General features: G+C 36.1%; 1 long non-coding RNA gene across 1 annotated transcript; it reads left to right on the top strand.

Annotated features, from left to right (window-relative positions):
• Positions 1-6,014: 6,014 nt before the first annotated feature.
• Positions 6,015-10,833, top strand: LOC141378445 (uncharacterized). The gene is made up of 3 exons (XR_012393090.1): positions 6,015-6,042; positions 6,138-6,234; positions 8,959-10,833. It is a non-coding gene; the product is annotated as an uncharacterized lncRNA (long non-coding RNA).
• Positions 10,834-19,568: the final 8,735 nt, after the last annotated feature.

Below are 19,568 nucleotides of genomic sequence, written 5' to 3'. Positions count from 1 at the left end.
TAATCCGTCCTCCACAAAAAAGACAGAGTCTCACTGATCCGCCTCGCACTCGCAGCAATCCTCAAACTGATTGATAGAGCATAACAAATAACATGCAAGTAGTAAATTGTAATAGGCTATATAATTTTTTCCCTTATACACCAGTGTAAATACTGATATTTTTGTTATTGAATTTCAAATAGGGTCAATTTAAAGGCCAAAGGCTTACTTTTTTCAGTTACAGATGGCCTACTGATGTTTTGCTTTTATATTTTACATTAGGCTATTGTTCATTCATTCATTTTCTTTTCAGCTTAGTTCCTTTATTAATCTGGGGTCGCCACAGCAGAATGAACCACCAACTTATCCAGCACGTGTTTTACGCAGCAGATCCAGCTGCAACCCATCGCTGGGAAACATTAGGCTATTATTTGCGCATGAACATATCTAGATATAGCAATAAACATACCGTTTGTTTGAAAACAACATTTTTTTGTCATCATTAATGCAAACTTCTGTGAGCAGTTATATCATTAAATGTGGAGGGGGGCTTTACAATAAAAGGGGGGTCTCAGGCAAAAAAAAAAAAAATGGTTGGGAACCACTGCTGTAAAAGAAACCTTATGAAATTAAAAATAGACATAAAGCTTTAACCAGAAGTTCATCATTGGCTGAAAAATACCAGCTGTGCACATAGTCCATACCTAAACCCAACCAACTACTACCTTATTAACTAATAGAAAGCAGCAAAATAGTAGTTTATTGAGTTAAAGGGCTTGGTTAATAGGTTGTTACAAGCAAGAAATTTACCTTAAAATAATGACCAATATTATTTTACTAAATATTTCAACAGTACAGTGCATAACATTCAGAGATCATTCAGAAAACTCCAATGTCATTTCTTCATTTTTCCAACAGTTTCTATTTAGCAAAGAGGACTCGTTTGTGGTATGCACTCAGACATCACAATTGCACATTATTTTAAAGCTGACATTGCTTTATTAGTTAACCTACGAACCAGCAGCATGCTGATATGCAAACCCACAGGTTCTCCAAAAGGATATGGTCATTTCCTGTCATCAACAATGTCATCACGCTTTAGCAAAATCACACTGCTATGAATGTTCAAGATAGCACCATCAGAATGTCACAGTTTTTGCTATAAATAATCACTGACATTTGACTTTGTTGTTAAAAATAAGGGGAAAATTTAATGTTTTTCTGTCATTAAGTCACATGCTAGTATCTATGTGACAACATTTTTTAGAGTCAGTGCTCTTTATACAATTTATTTTATATGAATATCTTCACAAAAATGATTTGCACAAAATGTTTTTGAAATATTGATTTATTATTATTCTTTTTTTTTAGTTAATAAATTTACATGATCAAAAAAAATTTTGCTGCTTGTTTAGACTACATTTTTAAAACTTTAATATGATGGGACGCTGACAAAGGAAGCGCAGATCCAAATGCAGGGTTTATTAGGAGAATGATCAACACAGGGGCAAATGGGTATATTCAGATAATCCAGATGCGTAAACTAATAACAGTCAAGAGGTCAGAAGGCAAAAAGTAGACAATAATAAACAGTAAAACAAACAAAACAAAGCAAGGGTCAAAACCGGCAGCAAGACAAGGAAAGCGCATCATAATGTTCACAAACAGTATAACAAAACTGCAGAGCAGAGGTGTTCGCGTGTGTGCTGTGTATACAACGCTTGTAATCAGTTCATCTATCAGTGAAATCCAGAACAGGTGCGTGTGTGTGGTGCATGACTGGATCTATAGTCCATATAATGGTGGATTTGTAGTTCTATGCGATCTGTGTGTTTACCAGCGATCTGTAAGATTAGATCGTTGGTGATTGTGACAAAAACAATGAGTTTTTTGGGGGACAACTTAATTGTTCTTGTAAAAACAATGAAGTTAACTTAATCAATTTGTGTTGGGACAACATGAAGAAATTGTGTGGAACCCAGCATTTTTTACAGCGCAGATGTATGGTACACCATACCTGTCAACCCTTCCGTTTTTGCCAGGATTCTCCTGTATTTTGCCATTGTATCCCTCTATTATCCCGTTTCAGTATTTTTCCCTTTTTTAAAGTATTTTTAAAGGGTCATGAAACACCAAAACACATTTTTTGAGCTGTTGACAGTCGTATATGTGTCCCACACTGCTTAAAACCCTATTAGGACACCTATATTTCACTAAAAAGTGTAAATTGGTTGTTTTTGCGTTATTTCAAGCAAATTCGTACTTCCTGTTTGAAACTAATTTTTGAAGCTGCGTCACGGTCATGACATAATAGCCTGTATTCCAGCGTGCAGACTGGGCGTCTGTGCCAGAGTGAGTCTTATTACGTCTTACAGTGTGTTGCATTAATGCATGAGTAAGGCTTGGTTCAAACCAATCAGCGCACTCTATTGTGAAACTTCATTAATATTCATTAGTGTCACCGTGTGTACGCCACAGAGACGCACCATTGTATTGGCAAAACAAGCGTGAAGTGTTGCTTTTATAGTTTGCTGCCATTAAGTTTCGTTTTCATTTTCTCTCTGTGAGAGCTCATCTGGATCACGTGTGGATTAACAGTGTACGCGACGCTCGACAACAATAACTTACGTGTCTAAGGAGGATTATTGTTTACCTGAGTGCTGTTCTCATCTGCAAACCCTGAGATCTGGATTCGCTTGTAGTATTCTCTTCATAAAGACGCGGCTCTAGTTGCTGGTGATTGTCCTGTCTCTACAGATTTGGTAAGTGAGCGACCAGTGCTCTTTGTTTATTCAGTTTGTTCGTATCGAATTAAGTTAACTATTGCACTGAGTGAAAACATGTTAGCACCACAACCAAACTTTAACCTCGTGTAGGATTTTTGCCGCATTTTGTGACCGGAATAACACACGCGGCTTTTTGACGCTACCTGCCGTGTGCATTTAAGTTTCCGGAAAATGCAGAGGGTTTTTTTCTCTCATTCGCCGTGCGGTATTAAACATTGCATGAAAAATACACGCTTAGAGCAGATCCTCGAATCAAATATCTTGTTTGTCGCGAGGGGCATGAATGAATTCCCTGAATGAAAGAGCCAAACTGCAGTTAAAGTCCAACATTTAATAATTTGGCAAATAATTCGACTACAGAAGTCCCTGTAGGTTAAACACCATCACATTCTCCTGTGTGTATTTTGACTGAAACTTGCGCGTGCCCAAATAGACACTCCCACAACCTCCCAATTTAGTTACTTCAACACTCCCCCCTAAACAGAGCTGGACACGCCCACTTTTCTGACTTTTTCCAAAGTAGAGGTGTGAAAACACCCTGCTGAAACGAGGGGGTTTCATGGCCCTTTAAAGTGAATGAACCATCAACAGAGCCAAATGTGAAATAACTGCAAGAGCTTTTCATGAGAACTTTGCTTTATTTTGGCTTGAAAGCACTTGCTTCCAATAAAGCTGTGCGGCAATCATCCCCCTTGCAATCCCTGAATCAGTGAATGCACATATTAGCGCTGACTGATGGATGCACTGCATATGATAAACTGTTGCCAGTTCAGCTTCTGTACACGCCATTTAAAGAGAAGCGAAAGTGGACACTTTCGGATTTGGGTGTGTGTTTAAACAAACACACTTAATAATATGCAAACATGTCCGTCCTTGTGTGTTATTTTAAACACAACTAATTTTCATTAAATGTACACAAACAGTTACTAAAGTAAATAAATGCTTTCATTAGCTTATAGATTCAAATACCCTAGTAGCAAAGAATTCCAGATTTGGCAAAAAGCTGGCACAGCAGGCATTCATCCGGCACTGGCATACAGCATGTGGGCCAAACATGGCCCGGGTTTGGCAGAGGTGGCACCGTTTTTAAGGCGGCACACAAGATTTGGGCCAGATGTAAAACGTAGTATTGGCCCAGATTTAAAAATTTGATAAGTGGGCCATGTGAGTTTGGCCAGTCTTGACCCACATTTAAAATACACTAAAATCATTTTTGAGTAAAGAAAAAAAATTCTACCAATCAGGTCACTTTGAGAAAAAGCGTGCCCATAGTGTGCCTAAAGCGCATCACTCCATGGGTTTATCAATTTCATTGCAATCGTGACACACCAACCTATCTGGCCCAGTTATGAGTTATTAACTTGGCTGAGACTTGGCCCAGATATGGTCTGTGTTTGGTCCTTGTCTGGAAGCCAGATTTGGTCCAGTCATGTACTGTAATTCACTGCGGCATGTGGGCCAAGCAAAACCTGATTGTGTGGGACAGAACTGGGCCAGAGAAATTTTGCTATGTGGGTAGTGCTACATTTTCAGAATAAGCCTATATGCATTTATGGCGATCGCAAATTATGTAGCCTAAGCTGTATGGCTGCATTTCGTCTTTAAAACGAACGCTATGAGGCTGTATGACGCCGTTCCATATTGAGCTTTCCAGCTGATGCTTACCTCCGTTTGGACGGCTTTCCAGCTGTTACCAATTTGTCCAATAGCTCAACATGTAGATCGGCGGACTTGATACCCAGATTGAAATTGACCACAACGGGGTTCAAAAGAAAATGAATGAATGAATGAATGGTTTGAGCCACCTTACCTTGTTGGGTTTTACAGTGTAGGCTAAATCTTTTGTTATTGACAATATTAACTAATGTCAATATTAACTAATGCTTGCTATGTATACTATCATTTTAAGCTAATTGTTGTCCTGTTTTTTTTTACATCCCATTGTTGACAGGTATGAACTTTTACATCAGAATGATAAACAATTACTCATGAGAAAGTGTCAAGAAGAAAGAAAAAAAAAAAAGAAATTAATTTAAAGGATTCAAAGATATCATGGAAATATAGTATTAAACTGCCATAATAATAATAATAATAATAATAATAATAATAATGTATATATACATCATTAAATCATGTTGTTCCAACATAAATTAATAAACTTTTTTTTCAGCAGGGGGCGCTCAACCTGAGGTCTGTGTGAGTCCTAATGCCCCAGTAAAAGCGAAGGCGACACTACACTGTCAGTTGGCGCCGTCTTTCGGATGAGACGTTAATCCGAAGTCCTGACTCTCTGTGGTCATTAAAAATACCATGGCACTTCTCGTGAAAGAGCAGGGGTGTAACCCCGGTGTCCTGGCTAAAGTCCCCATATTGGCCCATACTATCATGGCCTCTGAATCATCCCCTTCCACCGAATTGGCTCTATTACTGTCTCTCCACTGCACCAATAGCTGGTGTGTGGTGAGCGCACTGGCGCCGTTGTCCTGTGGCTGCCGTCGCATCATCCAAGTGGATGCTGCACACTGGTGGTGGTGTGAAGAGACCCCCCTCATGATTGTGAAGCGCTTTGGGTGTATGGCCATACAAAATAAATGCACAATATAAATACACATTACATTACATTAACAATTTAAGTTGTTTTCACATATTTAAGTGGATTGAACATAAAACAAGTAAGTTGTTCCCCCCAAAAACGCAAGAACTGTGTCAATTCAGCTCATTAAAAATAAGTAGTCTGAGCAAAACACAAAATCTAATCAAGTGGATTTGTTGCTTTTCAATATTCCAGTTTATTTTAATGAATTATTTTTAATCGTCAAATCATTTATAAAAGACTAACTGACAGGAGCAATGAAGCTTTTGTATGCTTCCTTTAGATCTCCCCAGGACCAGCATTCTAAGCAGTGGTAGTTTTATGTAAGGCTGTCCTTTTTTAGAGTGCTCGGGGAAGAAAATAGCCATCTGGCATTCTAAAAGCGGACTCTTGGACGCACCGTGCCCACGCTTTCCGCCAGTGGGTCAGTGGGTGAGAGAGGGAGGGAGGCCACAGGGGAGGAAGAGATGGGCTGAAATGGTCCAGAGAGCGGTGGGTGGTGTGGGCTGTGTGCACCTGGAAAGACAGTGTCGTTCAGGACATGTAGGCTGAGAGCGTTTGTGTTCTGCAACAGGGGTGTGAAGGTCACAGCACTCCACATGTCATCAGTTTTTTTTTTAGTTCTGTTTGATAGAGAGGGAGCCCAAAAAAAACACACTGACATAGATGCAACAGATTTGTTTGGTAGTTGCTTCCCTTTATTGGGCACGCTGAGTAATACGCAGGCTAAGAGAAACGGTTGTATAAAATGGCAAATTATTATTTTTTCCTTTATATAGAAAATGCTGTAAATGGATTATTATTGGCGACACTGAGGCTCAGTAGGTAGCACTGTCACCTCACAGCGATAAATTCGCTGCTTTGATCCCCGCCCAGGTCAGTTGACGTTTCTGTGTGGAGTTTGCATGTTCTCCCCGTGTTCATGTGCGTTTTCTCCAGGTGCTCTTGTTTCTCCTACAGTCCAAACATGTGGTATACATGAACTGAATAAACTAAATCTGCCATAGTGTATGTGTGTGAATGCGAGTGTATGGGTGATTCCCAGTTCTGTGTTTTGGTTGGAAGGGACACCGCTGTGTAAAATATTTGCTGGATAACTTGGCGGTTCATTCCGCTGTGGCGACTCTTAATAATTAAAGGTATTAAGTTGAAGGAAATTGAACGAATGAATGAATGAATGAATTATTATTTCTTCAAACAAGATATTGTTCAAAACTCTTTTCAAATGAGTAGAATTAACTTTCAGTAAATTTTGAGTTAACTACACTCATTTTATTTGATAAAGTTGACTGTTGGGTTTTACAGTGCAGAAATATACTGTATACAAGGTATATACATAGACACACATAGATGGATTTACTTATGCAAATGTCTGATAATCTGACCATTGGCAAATATTTAAGAAATTTATCAAAAAAATTTATAAATGAATAATTAATAATTATTATAAGAAACATATCTCATGACATGTATATATAGAGAGAGAATATAATAATGAACTGTATTTAACAATGTAGACGCAATATGCATGTACACTGACTGAATCCTTTTTAAGAACCGATTTGTCCAATCATGTTTTTTTTTCTTCTTCCGTCAATTAAAAATATTAGGCTACCTCAAATAGATTGCTTCACGGAAAATATGCATTTAATTAATGCTCTGCAGTAAGTATTATATTACAAAACCTCTGTCAACATTTTTAATAGACGTCATTAGTTTAAAGATTATCGGCTTCATTTTGACGATCTATGCGCAAAGTGCACAGCGCAGGGCGCAAACGCATTATGGGCGTGTTAGAATCCACTTTTGCTAACATATGGATGGAAAAATCCGCTTTGCGCCGTGGCGCTTGGTCTAAAAGGGTTGAGCTTATTTTCTTAATGAGCTATAGGTGTGTTTTGAGAATAAACCAATCAGAGTCTCATCTCCCATTCCCTTTAAGAGCCAGTTGCGTCGCAGCATAGCGCATTTGCTATTTATATGACGTAAAGTAAGTGTAACTGGAAAAACTGAGCATTTCACTAGCAAGAAAACAGTTAAACTGAGCATCTACAGCCTGAGAATGAGAGATAAGCCTCCTTATTCTTTTTCATATGTAAAGATGTTTGCGTATTGCTCTACATTTTATGTGTATTAAGCAGTGTGTAAGCGAGGTGCACATCTAAAACGCTTTGCGCTGGACAATAGACCGGGTTTGTTCTGGTCTTTTGAACAATCTATAAAAGTTTTTCAAAATAGCAATGCACCTGCAATGCACCTCAACACACCTCCATTTTTAGACCAGAACGCCTATGGGCACACAAATGAGCGCAAATGCATTTGCTATTTAAACAGTGTGGCATAAAACGTCAATCCAACTCTTGCGCTGAGCTAAAACTAGCAAACAACAATTGCGTTGCGCCTTGCGCCGGGTGTATGATAGGGCCCATGTCTTAATTATGATTACAACTTATTTCCTCTGTCAAACTAGAGGTTCATGCGCATGCTGCGTGTAATAAAAGACAATGACAACGAGCCTTAAGGCTCATATGTTGACTTTATGTGAAGTATAGGCTACTACATAACATCTAACAATTTTGTTGAGTACATATAATATTGCATTAATTTGCATACATGTTTTAATAGCTGTAAAATGAAAGGCTCAGTTTTGTGTGAAGTTAATGTTATGCAAACATCAAGAAAACCTTGTATTTGTTTGATTCGTAGATTAGGCAACGTAGGCTATTTATAAATGTATATTATATAAGAACTATTAATAACTGTAGTTTTCCGAATGGGAAAAGGTTGGTTTGTTGGTTGTAGCCTACATTAAGTCATCAATAGCCTATTTGTTAAGTTTATGACGCTGCTCCAGGCAGCACAGAGGCGATCAGCATCAGCGCTGCATGGTTTGTCAACTCCTCTGTGTCAAACTGTGACCAGAAATACCCTTCTTTCAGTTAATATAGGCTTCCCTGAAACTAAATATTTCACTTTAATTTTATTTAGGCTAGATTATTATTTTATTTAACAAACCAACACAGTATCACGGCAACTCGTGTTTTGGTGCTGAAGCATATAGCGGACTTGTTTTAAAGCACTTCACCCCAAAGGTTATTTGTTATTCTTTATTCCTTTAAATATTGTAGCCTAGATGTCTTTTTAATGATTAATGAAGGAATTAAAATGCTTTGTTTCTGTATCTTTATTTACAAGTGGCAGAGTATTCACATCTAATGTTGGCTATTTCTGTCAGTTCGCGTCCCATCCCTTTGTGTCACCTGGTGGCGTATTCACAAACTGCGGTCATACATTTAAAAACACATTCTAACCCATTTAGAGCAGCGACGCTACAAACAACGGCGATTATGGCCAAAATAACCTCTCACCTACTTTAATTTTATTTTTGGTGATAAAATAATAATTTTTTTTGTCATAAATATATAATAATAACAAATTATATAATACATTATATCACATATTAAGAAATATTAGCTACAGTATATAAACAAATACATGAAATGGTTTATATATATATATATATATAAACTTTGTAAACCCTGGATCCCAAAACTATATAATGGTAATAATGTACATGTAATGTAATGTGTATTTATATAGCGCATTTATTGTGTATGGCCATACACCCAAAGCGCTTCACAATCATAAGGGGGGTCTCTCCACACCACCACCAGTGTGCAGCATCCACTTGGATGATGCGACGGCAGCGACAGGACAACAGCACCAGTGCTTCACCACACACCAGCTATAGGTAAAGTGGAGAGACAGAGATAAAGCAAATTCAGTGGATGGGGATGATTGAGAGGTCATGATGGTTATGGACAGAATTTGGCCAGAACACCGGGGTTACATCCCTACTCTTTATGAGAAGTGCAATGGGATTTTTAAAGACCACAGAGAGTCAGGACCTCGGTTTAACGTCTCATCCGAAAGACAAAAAGTAGACAAAAATACATTGTATAAAACAAATCATTAGAAATTAAAGTAAATATTATCTTCCAGGTAATGTTTACATGTTTTGTAAATTTTGTTCCATAAATCAATTAATAAAATGCTTTGCTAAAAATGAAATTTGGATAACTTTAAAGAAGATTTTCTTAATATTTACATTTCTGAAACCTCAGATTACAGATTTTCATAGTTGTATCTCTACCAAATATGGTCCAAATTATACATCAATAGAAAGCTTATTAATTATTCTTATCAGTTTGTTTTTGTTTGTTGTGTTTTAATATATGAATCTCAATTTGCAAAAATTATATTACTTGACACTTAGTTTTGTGATCCACTGTCACACATGTGCATATTACATTGGCATACAATATGATGCAGCAGTTTATGCTATGTGGAGCAAAGTTGAAGTCAGTATTATTAGCCCCTCTTTGAATTTTCTTCTTTTTTAAATATTTCCCAAATTATGTTTAACAGAGGAAAGAAATTTTCACAATATGTTTGATAATTTCGTATTGAATTTCGTATTGAATTTAAAATATTACTTCTCAACTATAAAGCTCTAAATAATCTAGCTCCTGTTTATCTAACCAACCTTCTGTCTCGCTACAAACCAACTCGCTCTCTAAGATCTCAAAATTCAGGGCTTCTGGTAGTACCTAGAATAGCAAAATCAAGTAAAGGAGGTCGAGCCTTCTCTTTCATGGCTCCTACACTCTGGAATAGCCTTCCTGATAATGTCCGAGGCTCAGACACACTCTCCCAGTTCAAAACTAGATTAAAGACCTATCTGTTTAGTAAAGCATACACTCAATGCATCACCTAGCGGGTTCCACACAGGCTTCTGCATCTTGCTTATATACACTATGAACAGCAGCTACGCTAATTATTTTCTTTATTCTCTATTTTCACCTGGGGATACTCATCCCGAGGTCCTCAGATTAGGCGGAGTCACTGATTGGATCCAAGACCAGCGACGTGATGATCCCAAGGATTCCATATCCGGGACCAGGCCATATCCTGAGCTGCTGCTGCGCTGATGGTCGTGGGGAGTGGAGAACATGAGTCTGATTCCAGCGACGCTCCAGGGACAGATGAGTCTTCATTGAGGCTATCTTCCAGCCTAAACCACGACGGATGAAGTTCTGCACAAGACTTTTGGCCAGCGGAGAAATTAAAATGGTCGTGCCCAACTGAGTCTGGTTCCCTCAAGGTTTTTTTGTCTTCACTCCCATCAGGTGAAGATTTTTTTCCCTCTCGGCTGTCGCCACTGCCTCGCATGGTTCAGGATTGGTAGAGCTACGCATCGATGAATTTGCTCTTCAGTGTTTGAACTCTCAGTAATGATTAAATCACACTGAACTGAGCTAAACTGAACTGAACTGAACTTAAACACTAAAACCTGAACCACACTGTTCCAGTTACTGAACCACACTGTTCCAGTTACTATGACCATTTATGTGAAGCTGCTTTGACACAATCTACATTGTAAAAGCGCTATACAAATAAAGCTGAATTGAATTGAATAATATTTTTTCTTCTGCAGAAAATCTTGTTTTATTTCGGCTAGAATAAAAGCCAAAATTATTAGCCCCTTTAAGCTATTTATTTATTTCTTTAAATCTCTACAGAACAAACCATCATTATAGAAGAACTTGCCTAATTATCCTTAACTGCCTAGTTAATCTAATTAACCTAGTTAAGCATTTAAATGTCACTTTAAGCTGTATTGAAATGTCTTGAAAAATATCTAGTCAAATATTATTTACTGTCATCATGACAAGGATAAAATAAATAAGTTATTTGAAATTATTTATGAAAACTATTCTGATTATAAATGTGTTGAATATTCTCTCTGTTAAACATAAATTCGGGGGAAATAAGGGGGGGGGGTAATAATTCAAGGGAGCTAATAATTCTGACTTTAACTGTATATACAAATATAAATTCATTCATTCATTTTCCTTAGTCCCTTTATTCCTTAGTCCCTTTATTCATCAAGGGTCACCAAAGCGGAATGAACCGCCAACTTATCCCACATATATTTTACACAGCAGATGTCCTTTCCAGCTGCAACCCAGCACTAAGAAACATCCATACACTCATACGCTACGGCCAAATTAGTTCATTCAATTCACATACAGTATAGTGCATGTCGACTGTGGGGGAAACTGGAGCACCCGGAGGAAATCCACGCCAACCCGGGGACAACATGCAAACTCCACACTAGAAATGCCAACTGACCCAGCCAGGACTCGAATAAGTGACCTTCTTGCTGTAAGGTAACAGTGCTAACCACTGAAACACCATGTTGCCAATTAAATAAAAATGAAACAGTATTAAAAAAAAAATCCATAATGACTGTTTCTGGTAAGTTCCATTGTTTGAAAGCAATGATGTCCTTTGCCTGTGTCGTAAAACAAGAAATCATTATAAACCCGGCCTTGATCAAAGAACATTTTTGAAAAAGTTTAAAACTTTTTGTCCTTTATGCAGATTTTTTTTTTTTTTTTGGTCTTACAGTGCATAAATATTAAGGATACCCATTAAAATGTATTTCTTTTTCCTTGTTGTAACTGCTCAGATATAATTTAGATTAATGTGGATGTGAATGTGAATAAAATACAGTAATAGACCATTATGAGGGATGTAAACAAAAACAATGGTCTGAACGTATTTCCTGTTATACATTTTTAATTTCTATAAATGCCTCTTGTTACAGTTATGAAATATTTCGAAAATGAAAGGGTCTATAGGTATATTGAAATGGTCTATAGGTTTTGAACAAGTAAATGGTGAGTAAATGATAGTAGGATTTCATTTTTGGTCGAAAAATCTCTTTAATCCAGCAGCAGATCTTCATTAGTAAGTGGTCATGCAGCGCCCTCTGTTGACAAACTTTGAAGTTGAGTTTTGTGTTCATTTTTGTCAGAATTTCTCCAATAGTATCTGGATGCAGGTGGCATGGTGGCTCAGTGGTCGCTGGTTCAAGTCCCAGCTAGGGCAGTTCACATTTCTATGTGGAGTTTGCATGTTCTCCCATGTTCGTGTGGGTTTCCTAGGGGTGCTCCCCTATAGTCCAAAGACATGCATAGGTGAATTGAATTAACTAGATTGGCCATAGTGAATGAATGAATGAATAAATGAATGAATGAATGAATGAATGAATGAATGAATGAATGAATGAATGAATGAAAGTGTGTATGGGTGTTTCCTAGTACTAGGTTGTGGCTGGAAGGTGCATCAGCTAGGTAAAACCTTTGGTGGAAGTTGACGGTTCATTATGCTGTAGCAACCGCTGAAATTGAGACTAAGCCGGATGAAAATGAATGAGTATCTGGAAGCAGCCTTGATTATGCAAGCTGAAACTATAAGCCAATTTCGTTGTTCATTTTGAGGACTTTTTAGTTCAACATCACTAAAACATATTTCAATATAAAGCTGACGTCAGATAGATGTTATATGGCCCTTTAATTCAAGATTTAATTCAAGATCCATGATCAAGATTCACCATAAGACAGTATCACCACTGTTCTATTCTTGTTAAATATAGTTACTTACATTTTGACAATTCATTGCATACAGTATACCAATATTTGCTTACAATTATTCATGCAGCTGCTCTTCCTTTAAGAGGTTTTATTCCATTAACCCCAGAAAGAATAAAACAAAACACAGAGTTACTCTCTCAACTGCAAGAGCAATGTATAGGCTACTGTAGTATTCCTAAACTGCACTCAATAAATCTGCATTTTTTAATAGTTTACCAACAGAGATTATTTTGCAAACAGTGTTTTATAATGGAATTGCTAACCTGGTTTTCATTTCAATTGCTAATGTTTATCTAAATTATTTAACATTTTCAGGAATTACCTTCCTTATACAGTTGAAGTCAGAATTATTAGCCCCCTTCTAATTTTTTTCTTCTTTTTTAAATATTTCCCAAATGATGTGTAACAGAGCAAGGGAATGCTCACAGTATGTCTGATAATATATTTTCTTTTGGAAAAAGTCTTATTTGTTTTATTTCGGCTAGAATAAAAGCAATTTTAAATTTTTTAAACACCATTTTAGGGACAAAATTATCAGCCCCTTTAAGCTATATTTTTTTTCGAAAATCTACAGAACAAACCATTGTTATACAATAACTTGTCTAATTACCCTAACCTGCCTAGTTCACCTAATTTACCAAGTTAAGCCTTTAAATGTCACTTTATGCTGTATTGATGTGTCTTAAAAAATATCTAGTAAAATATTATTTACTGTCATCATGGCAAAAATAAGAAATGATCATTTATTAGAAATGAGTTATTAAAACTATTATGTTTAGAAATGTGTTGGAAAAATCTTCACTTCGTTAAACAGAAATTGGGGAAAAATAAACAAGCGGTCTAATAATTCAGGGGGGCTAAGAATTCTGAATTCAACTGTATATATATACAGTTGAAGTCAGAATTATTAGCCCCTCTGATTTATTACCCCCCTGTTTATTTTCCCCCAATTTCCGTTTAATGGAGAGATTTTTTTAACACATTTCTAAACATAATAGTTTCTTTAACTCATTTATAACAACTGACCATCTTTGCTATGATGAAAGTAAATTATATTTTATTGGTTTTTTTTTTATGACACTTTTATACAGACAACATTTAAAGCCTAAACTAGGTTAATTACGTTAACTAGGCAGGTTAGGAATTAGGCAAGTTATTGTTTACCGATAGTTTGTTCTGTAGACTACGGGGAAAAAAATTGCTAAAAGGGGCTAATAAATTTGACTTTAATATGGTGTTTAAAAAATTATAACTGCTTTTATTCTGGCCAAAATAAAACAAACAAGACTTTCTCCAGAAGAAAAAAAAAACATTATCAGACATGCTGTGAAAATTTTCTTGCTCTGTTAAACATCATTTGAGAAATATTTCAAAAATAAAATAAATTGAAGGGGGCTAACAATTCTGACTTCAACTGTGTGTGTGTGTGTGAGTGTATATATATATGTATATATATATACTGTATATATATATATATATATATATATATATATATATATATATATATATATATATATATATATATATATATATATATATATATATATATATATATATATATATATAGGCCCGTAGCCAGCCTGGTGAAAGTGGTGGCCCCATTTTTTTTTTTAAATTGTGGACTTTTTTGCAGTTATTCACCTCATTTTCTATTTAATTACGATGTATGTATGCTCCAATAAGTGCCATTTTAAACACTAATTTTAGCTAAATTAGCTTAGCTTAATTAGCTAAAGATTTATAATAAACAAATATAAAAAAGCTTCAAGATTTTCTTCTAGCCTCTCTTGAAAATTCATCTAACAACAGCATAATTAGTATGAACAGCAAAAGTCAGACTAAGGCACTCGAAAAATGTGGAAAAAATATGTAAAAAGCCTTTACTGACATGGCTATTTCTTAAAACGGCATCTACATGTTTTGAAAACACTTGACTTCATTAGGGTAACCTGATGTAGCTGCAGCTTTAAGGAACATTCTGATGAATCCCTAACACAAAGAGCACCAACACATTATTTAAACTACCCCTGAAAACTTTTTGTTTGGTTTTGGATTTTTATGCAATTAGTATTAAAATTAACTCTAATAGCCTGCTTTTGGTGCTTCTTTCGAACCACTCGAACTCCCCCCTGGCTTCAGACCTGATATAGGCCTAATTTAAAGGAGGTTTCAAATGTTTTCATGCCTGATTAAGCAATGGCTAATATCAAAGCAAATGTTTACTCTCTAGTGATGAATGAGTGTTGTGTATGTTAAGTGTGTGTGTTTTGTATCCTTAATGGGGAGATTTTGCATGTGTGTGAAGAATAATGTTGGTTGATATGTATATGTAGTTTTTGGACTATTGTATTACCAACCAGTTTATTTTAATCAATTGACACACAAATGTAGTAATAATTGGATTTATCACAAATACTAACATCACTATTTTGGTATTGATATTAATATTGATATTTCAGCCCCTCGTAGGACACCAAATAATAAAATAACAGATAAATATTTCCTTTAAACACGACACCAGACAGCTTCGACTGTCAAAATAATTAACAATCAAATATTGTTAATCGAATTATACAAATGTATAAAAAGGTGTTTATTATTTGGCCAAATATGAAGGATAATGAGATCGTCTGACTTGCTTTATCAGCACAAGGAAGACACAATTGTAATACATTTTTATTAACAAAAGAATATACAGAGGTAACTAAAATTACTAAATGTACAATAAATGAAGTGCATAAACAAGAGTCACGAAGAGGATTAAGCTTAGTATTGTGATTAATAGCTCTATTACCTTTCCTAAAGACAAGCTAGAGTCTGATAAGGTAAACCTAATTCTAAAATAAAGAACTGAGGAAGTTTTTGTTATTAATGAATATCAGTTATGAGCATCTAATTAATTAGAATATTTACTAAAACACAAAATGCCAAGCTCTCTGTTAAAGGGTTGAGACGTGCTATATTTACGCTTTTGCTGTTGATGCAGTGGTTGGAAGAAGCTGGGTATTCCTGCAGGCCCTGATGCATAGAACAAGCATATGTATGCCTCTTAAGCTTTGAGAAAAAAAATCGGAAGAATCTGGAACACACACAACTGGAGATTTCCGGACGTGGTGGTTCTGACACGCCGACGTCTTTATCCTTGAAGGTAGAGTTCCTTGAAATTTGGGGCACGCAGATTTCTGGAGGTGGTAGGCCTAGTCCTGGAGCAATAGTTTCAGATGCCTTGGAAAAAGCACTGTGAATCCAATCACTATGAAAATATAGCAAAGTTCTGAAGTCTTTGTACACTTTTGATAGCCTGGGATGTGCAGAAAATCCCTCAAAATATTAACTCTAAAAACATCAACCAAATGCTACTGGTGGAAGCTAGCATTAGCTTGCAAGCTACCATGCAACCTTCCAAAGACTGTAATAGGTTAAAATTTGTTGTGTATCTTCCTTCTACAAAATAACAACAACAACTAAAAACTGGTTCCCAATGACTAGGCCCACACGGAATCTGTGCGCGCAGGATTCCAGAGATTTCCGCAGATTTTTAGTCCATCATTGATTCTGTTTATTTACTTATTAGACTGCATTCTGCCCTACACCAACTCTACCACTTACAGGAAACTTTCTTTACTTTTTTTTTTTTTTTTAGGAAAATGGAGTAAACGCAGCCTGCTGTAAATTGGATTCTGCTTTGGTCTATTTTTTTTTTCAAAATTACACAATTTTAATAAATAATTTGTGAAAATACTTTGTTTCATTGTGAAATTTCTCTAACTTCATATCTATCCTGCACAATAATCCTGCTGGAACTGTATATTTTAATATACATGTAGGATTGTAATTTTTGCAGGAATAATCCATGCATAAATGTTGTTTCCTTCATAAAATTCCTACATGTATTCCTACAGGAAAATGAGCTGAAAATCTGCATAATACTCCTGCAGGATTCCATTTTTTTTTTTTTTTTTGGTAAGGGAATGTGTGTAAATTTATATTTATTCAGTTTTTAAATTAATTTCAGTACAATTATTGACTAATATAAAAATATTATTATTATTATTTTACAATACAGTTTGTAAAGTAATATTCTCTGTCTTTAAGTAGATACATTAGATCCGCTAAAAATGTCCACAGATTCTGTCTGGCCATACAAACAGCAATGTGCAACTCATTTCTTTTTTAAAAAGAGATTGTTCTCTAGTGGTCAAAATGTGTTCCTACATCTCCATTTTGTATATAGCAGACATATTAGCACTACAGTAGCCTGTCCCTGCTGAAAAATATATATTAATAGAAATAGAAAAATAGCCCAGGCTGGTTGGCTGGTTTTAGCTGGTTGACCAGCCTGGTTTTAGAGCGGTTTTGGCCATTTCCAGGCTGGAAAATGACCGGCCAAATCCAGCTTGATCAGCCTGGTTTAAACTGGATATAGCTGGTTTTGGCTGGACTCCCAGCTTGGCTTGGCTGGTCAAGCTGGTTTAAGCTGGTCATCTCCCAGCCTGACCAGCTAAGACCAGGCTGGAAATGGCTGGAAACCAGCCTGGAAGTGGCCAAAACCCCTCTAAAACCAGCCTGGTCGACCAGCTAAAACCGGCCAACCAGCCTAGGCTGGTTTAAGCTGGATTTTTCAGCAGGGGTACTTTAAAGCAGAAGCCACATGATCATAGTCCGTAGACCTATTTTCAACTAAAACTTACTTTACTTACTTATTTTCGTTATTGCTATAGAACTTTAGTTGCACAGACAAATCTAATTGTTTTCTGTTATAGGCCTATGGCCTATAGGCCTTGGCTATAGGCCAAGCAACGCCCATCGGCTCCATCAAGAAACATTTATTCATTCATTCATTCATTAATTTTCCTTCAGTTTAGTCCCTTTATTAATCTGGGGTCGCCACAGTAGAATGAATCGCCAACTTATCCAGCATATTTTTTATGCATTGAATGCCCTTCCAACCCAATACTGGAAAACATCCATACATACTCATACACTACAGCCAGTTTAGTTTATTCAATTCACCTATAGGTCATGTCTATGGACTGGAGAAAACACACGCAAACACGGGGAGAACATACAAACTCCACACAGAAATGCCAACGGACTCAGCTGGGAGTCTGGGACCAACGACCTTCTTGCTGTGAGGTGGCAGTGCTAAACACAGAGCCACCACGTCACCCTATTCTTTCACATTTTTCCCCCAACACTATGTTATTAGTTGCATTGTATGGTATATTATGTTTTTATTAGTGATCTGTCTTGACATTTAATTCAGCAAAGTTTTATATGTACAAAATTAATACATGTAGGTATGCTATAATAAAAAGTAACTATGACGAAGTGTTGAGCGGAGGGGTCATTAGTTATTAACTACTATATTTATTTATTTGTTTGCTTGCATTTTCAGAACCATGACAAAATTACAGCCATTTTAAAGACAAAATGACTACAAACAGTAAAAAAAACAAATAAAAATACTTAATTTATCTTTACTTTATTGCTATCAAAATAGTCTGGGTCTATAAACAACTGCCAGTGTGCGTTCCTTATTAGAACTTAATCAGCAAAGGTAAGTTTAGATAGTTTTTTTTATTTAAAATACATTTGTAGTAATATAAACAATAAATAAAAAGTATATACTGTACTGTATGTGTGTTTAGGTGGGCTTAGGGCAGCTGTCAAAAAAAAACAAGAAGGTTAAGCGACTTGAACTTGCTCAAGATGTCAGTACTGTAAACAGTGTGTGTGCATTCATGCGTGTGTGTGTGTGTGTGTGTGTGTGTGTGAATATTATCCCTTAATTAACTTAATTCGTTTTGTGGTATGTTATTTATCGACTATATATAGACATGGGACGATAACCGGTTACAAGGTTTACCATGGCTTTTTAATCAATTTTTTTAAGGTGCAATCTGTGGTTTTGAAACTAACGAAGATAGCAGAAATCAATGATTTATTTGACATGTTTATTGTTCCAAAATATTTTAAATCTTTTCTAAGATAAAATATATTGTGTTCAAGTTGTTGATGTTGTGTTTTACTCAAACATTTAAAAATAAAGTATTTTAGAGCAATAATCACAATAGTGATACCGTGATATTTTTATCCAAGGTTATCGTACCACCAGAAACTTATACCGGCCCATATGCTAATATATAAACATAAACATAAAGAAATTTTTGTCAAGTCTCATAACACCACACCAAAATACATGTTACTTCAGAAGTGTTTCTGGCCGGTTGACATATTTAAATAGCATCATATAAAGAAAATTACTCTTGCAAACTACAATACAATCAAAAGAACTAAAAAAGAATAATACTGTAGTACAAGGGTGTTCAATCTCGGTCTTGAAGGGCCGGTGTCCAGTAAAGTTTAGTTCCAATCCCATTTAGACACACATGGACTGGTTCAAGCTCTTACAAGGCTTTCTAGAAACATCCTTGCAGGTGTGTTGAGGCAAGTTTGAGCTAAAATCTTCAGGACACCGGCAATCCAGGACCGAGTTTGGCATGGAAGGCATTAAAATGAGCCTGTAAGCACAACTGCATCCATGAAAGTGCTCTTCGTGTGCCCAAAAACATGAGTTATTAAAAAGCTTTTCTTACCCCTTTAAGATATTACAGGCCCGCCTCATTCTAGAACGCAATGACATCAGTGGTTTAAGCAACCAATGAAAAAGCACGACGAGCATAAGATAGAGAGAGTAGTGTGTGT

This window comes from Danio rerio, chromosome 17 (genome assembly GCF_049306965.1).
Source record: "Danio rerio strain Tuebingen ecotype United States chromosome 17, GRCz12tu, whole genome shotgun sequence".
Classification (NCBI taxonomy): Eukaryota; Metazoa; Chordata; class Actinopteri; order Cypriniformes; family Danionidae; genus Danio; species Danio rerio.
Note: the sequence above shows the minus strand (reverse complement) of the source record. Positions and strands in the feature narration are given on the sequence as shown.